At 44.9% G+C, this 5,000-nt stretch overlaps 1 non-coding gene and 1 pseudogene across 1 annotated transcript in view; both read left to right on the top strand.

Moving 5' to 3' along the window:
* Positions 1-4,351: 4,351 nt before the first annotated feature.
* On the top strand, positions 4,352-4,527 carry LOC140548471 (U2 spliceosomal RNA; annotated as a pseudogene).
* A 418-nt stretch (positions 4,528-4,945) lies between these two features.
* Positions 4,946-5,000, top strand: part of LOC140548520 (U5 spliceosomal RNA) — a 115-nt gene continuing 60 nt past the window's right edge. The window contains exon 1 of the small nuclear RNA XR_011978725.1: positions 4,946-5,000. This exon is cut by the window's right edge and continues 60 nt beyond it. This is a non-coding gene — a small nuclear RNA (U5 spliceosomal RNA).

Genomic DNA, 5,000 nt, shown 5'->3' with positions numbered 1-5,000 from the left:
CTGATGGCTCGCCCCCCAATGCTCAAGTGGGCAAAAGGCCCGCGGGGTCTCCTCTGCCAGAACTGGCAGAGAAGAAACAGAGGGCTACACAGGATCCAGACAGTTCCTCTTCGGAAGGTCTGGATCGGCTGTGGCCCGATGAATCCCCCAATGAGGTGTCTTTTCTTCATTTTAAGCTAAAGACATCCACACCCAGGACTCTACAAGAGCTTCGCTCTGTAGGCCTGGAGGCTGGAGACACCGGCCAACCTCCTAACCCCAGATCAGTGGGGGTAAAAGAGGAGCAGGTGTCACAAGAAATTATGTGATTTTTAAAATGCCTTTTTAATCTTTTATTTATGTAGTCTTTTTGTTTTATCTTCATGGTCTTTTAATTATATACCTGTCTTTTAAAACCTACACTGCTCATGGCTCTCACTATTTCAACTATCAATGTTAGGAGTGTGAGAGCCTCCACTAGAGCAGAGAGTGTCTTGTCCCTTTTAAAAGATATAAAGTCAGATGTGTTTTTACTTCAAGAGTGTGCTTTACCGTTCCTGAAGACGTACAGAGATTGGGAGCAGCGCTGGGCTGCCGGTCCCTCTCTCTGGAGCGGTTCACACTACAACAGAGCCGACGGTGTTGCTATTTTAATAAAGAACCCTCACATCTTGGTGAAGGGCAGCACTGTGGTGAGGGATGGACGGGCTCTTTTAGTAAATTTGACTTTTTTAGGAAGGGATTTTAACATTCTTAACGTGTACGGTTTTAACGACAAAAATGACAGGTATAAACTTTTAGAAGACCTGCAGCCCCACATGCTGGGGAGGGTGCCATTAGTAGTGGGAGGGGATTTTAATTGCGTTTTATCAAGAAAAGATAGGAAAAGAGTAGGGGATGATTTTAAACTAGACAAGACATCAGTTTTATTGCAGGGTTTAGTTAAGGATTTTAAGCTAGTCGACTGTTATAGAAAAATGCATCCAGAGGAGGAGGGCTTCACCTGGTTCAGTGGTGATTGCGCCCGAGCCTCCCGCATCGACTACATTTTCACAAGAGACTGCCCGCCGACTGATGCTACATTGACCCCCCTCTGTTTTTCTGATCACCTCATGCTATTGTGCACCCTGTCTCTCCCCACCGGTGTGACTGTAGGGGGAGGGCTGTGGAGACTGAACTGCTCCCTGTTACAAGAGGAAGAAATAGTTAAGAGCTACAGGGAGCAGTACAGTCTCTGGCAGACCCTCCAAGACTGTTTTGATTCACGGGCACAGTGGTGGGAAATGGTAAAACAAAGGACAAAGACGTTTTTTAAAAAGATAGGAAGATTAAAAAAGAATAAAGAGAGACGACGCATGATGGGGCTGCAAAAAAGACTACAACGATATTTTAACCTTTTAAATAAAGGCATTGATTTTAGTGAAGAAATAAAGGATCTTAAAAGGGAAATGTCGGTTTTAAATGAAATAAAAAGTAAAGGAACAATTTTAAGAAGTAAAGAAAAAGAGGTCGAAGAAGGTGAGAAATGCACACGCTACTTTTTTAAGAAAATTTTATCTAGGGGGGGAGGGATTACAAAAATTACAAAAGATGGGAGGGAACAAATAAATACAGAGGGGATTTTAAAAGAAGTTGAATGTTTTTATCAAGAACTTTATGAAGAGAAAAGTGTGCAAAATAAAACGATGGAAGAGGTTTTAAATTTTCTAGAAAAACAAATAGAAAGTCAGGATGTTTTAACAAGAAATTTTACAGGAGAGGAAATTTTAAAATGTCTTAAAGGTTTTAAAAAGTGTAAGACTCCGGGAGAGGATGGACTCCCCGTGGAATTTTATTTGACCTTTTGGGACATTTTATCAACGGACATTCTGACTGTTTTTAATGAATTCGAAACTTTTGACCGACTTCCAGACAGTTTTAGGTCAGGGATAGTTACTTTACTTTTCAAAAAAGGAGACAAGACCGACTTAAAAAACTGGAGACCAATAACCCTTTTAAATGTTGATTGTAAACTTTTTAGTAAACTTTTATCTAGACGCATGTCGACTGTTTTAGAGGACGTGATCCACCCGGATCAAGCCTGCGCCGTGCCAGGAAGGAGGATCACCGACAGCCTAGTGTTGGTCAGAGACGCCATCTGTTTTGCGAGAGACAGAAACATTCGGCTCATAGTCCTAAATTTAGACTTTGAAAAAGCCTTCGATCGGGTCTCGCACCAGTACCTGCTCCAGGTACTGCAAAAAATGGGTTTCCCCGGGAGGTTTTTAAAGTGGGTGGGTCTGCTTTACACAGATATAAGCAGTCAAATCTTGGTAAACGGGCACCTCACAAAGGCGATCAGAGTTCGCTCTGGCGTCCGCCAAGGGTGTTCGTTATCCCCGCTCCTGTACGTTGCGTGCATTGAGCCACTGGCGCAGATCTTGAGAAAGGACAAATGGATCAAAGGACTGGACTTGCCAGGCGGACTGACGGCGACCTGTACTTTGTATATGGACGACGTCACGCTTTTATGTTCCGACGTTTTATCGGTCCAAAGAGCACTGGACTTGACTGACTGGTATGGAAGGGCCTCGGGCGCTAAGCTCAATAGGAGCAAGTCCGAGGCCCAGCTCTTTGGACCTTGGGGAAACATAGGCGCTGACCTGGATTTGGATTTTAAAGAAAAAGATATAAAAATTTTAGGAATTAAATTTGACGAAGAGGGTGGCGGACGGGGCAACTGGACTGACTCTCTAGGGAAAGTCAGGCAACGGTTGGGTTTCTGGGGACTAAGACAGCTGACGATAGAGGGCAAGGTTTTAATAATCAAAGCTGTTATTTTACCTTTGCTTTTACTGTTGTGTTCTGTTTTTAGTCCCCCAAAGTTTTTTCTTTTAGGATTGGAGAGAGCTGTGTTTTATTTCCTGTGGGGGTCCAAGTGGGAGAGGCTGAGGAGGGCGGTGATGAAGAAGAGAAAGGAGAATGGAGGAAAAGGGCTCCCAGACCCCCACCTGTTTTTAGGAAGCAAGTTCGCTGCTTTACACATAAAGTATGCGACGAACCCCTCCAGAGACAACAAGACCGCCGCTATGGCAAAGTTCTGGATGGGGTCGTACTTGCGTAGCTTAAAGATTTTACAATTGGATTTAAGAACACCAGTCTCTTTTAATCTTTCTAAAGAATATGATTTTATTAGAAAGTTTTTAAGAAAATATGATTTAGAGAAAGAAGATTTTACTGTTTTAACTAACGCGAAATCTCTTGTCTCTCTTGTGCAGGACCGGGAAGAGGTGAGCCCAGTTCCAGGCCTCACACTAAGTGAGGCCAAGGCAGTTTGGAGGAACGCAGCCCACCCCGCTCTCCAGAACAAGCACAAAGACCTGTCGTGGATGGCGGCCCATGAGATCCTCCCGGTCAGGGCCGTGATGCACTCCCGGGGAATGGCATCCAACCCCACGTGCCCACGGCCGGGGTGTGGCGAACCAGAGACCGTGAGGCACGTGCTCTGGGAGTGCAGTGTGGCGAGGGACCTGTGGGCCATAACCGGTCCCCTGCAATGCCCGAGCCTGCCAGCAGGGGAGGTCCAGCCGTCTGTTTACCGGCTAGCGGTAAACGGGGTGGGCCAGGGCATAGACCGACTACCAGCTGCAGAATTCACGGCGCTCTGGCTCACCCTTAACGGCGTGAAGGCCGCCCTGTGGACCTCCCGCAACCTGCTGGTGGGGAAGCGAGTGACGGTGCCCCTGCACGCTCTATCTGCGCTGGTCACATCATCGCTGCAGGGGACACCGCACGCCGACATTCGGAGGAGGGGACCGGGGTCACACGCAGGGGGGTCCAGACCACCACGGTCACTGGCTCCCGTAGATGCACCCGGCAAGACCGCAACCAAGAAAGGAGCAGCGGGCACAGGGGAGGATCTCCGCTGAGCCCCGACACTGAAGAATCGCGACTTCTGGGGAGCGAGGTGGTGCCAGCTTGATAGTGGCTCACCCCGGTCCTGCACAAAGAGACTGTTTTAGTAAAGACTTTTAAACTGAACTGATTTTACTGAATGAATATTTATTTGTTTATTTATTTATTTATTGAATATTTATTGTCTTATTTATTCCATTTATTTATTGAAACTTGTATAAGCTTTTATTGTAATTGTATTTCACTTTTTAAAGAAAACCTAACTGGACTTTTACACACACACACACACACACGAAAGCTTTTATGGAATGTTTTTACTGATCTCTGCTCTTAACTGACTTTTATGTGTAAAAATGATCTTATGTGTGTATTGGTTTTATAAAATGATTTATTAAGATGAAATATGATTGTAAAAAGAAAAAGCTTTTAAAAATGTTGTGAAATGAATGAAATGGAAATGTACTGAAATTGTGACAATAAAACTTTTTTCGAAAGAAAAAATCTGTTCTTATCAGTTTAATATCTGATACGTCCTCTATATGAGGACTATATATTAAATTGATTTTTGGAACAGGGGGCTGGAAGAGGAGCTTGCTCCTTCCGCTCCACGCATCGACCTGGTATTGCAGTACCTCCAGGAACGGTGCACCTCCTTCAAACAGTAAAAAGAAAGCTGAAGTAATGTGACCGAGTCTGTGGGGGAGGTGTTCTTTTCGAGTGCTTTTGGTTTTCCCTCCGTTTTTGTTCTTTTTTTTTTTTTTTTTTTTTTTTTTTTTTTTTTTTTTCTCTCTCTCTCTCTCTCTCTCTCTCTCTCTCTCTCTCTCTCCTTCTTCTTCTTCTTCTTCGGACTTTGTCTGTGTCTGTGGAGATGAGCATCTACAACTGACGCATGCCTGTTGCCTTGTGTTTCTTATTTCAGGTTAAAGTCAGCACGTGGCCAGCTTAATTTGAGGAGGAGCTGACAGGACAGGAGAAACAAGGAGGAGTTTGCTTCGCCTCTCAATCATCCCTGCCCTCCTCTAGCAACCTTGGCCCTCGGTGGGCGTCGAGAGGTCGGGGTGCTGTCAGGTATAGCTCGGGTTTCTCTTCATTCACGTATAAATCTTTCGCCTTTTACTAAAGATTTC

This window comes from Salminus brasiliensis, chromosome 25 (assembly GCF_030463535.1).
Source record: "Salminus brasiliensis chromosome 25, fSalBra1.hap2, whole genome shotgun sequence".
Classification (NCBI taxonomy): domain Eukaryota; kingdom Metazoa; phylum Chordata; class Actinopteri; order Characiformes; family Bryconidae; genus Salminus; species Salminus brasiliensis.
The sequence above is the reverse complement of the archived record's forward strand: the minus strand, read 5'-3'. Positions and strand labels throughout refer to the sequence as shown.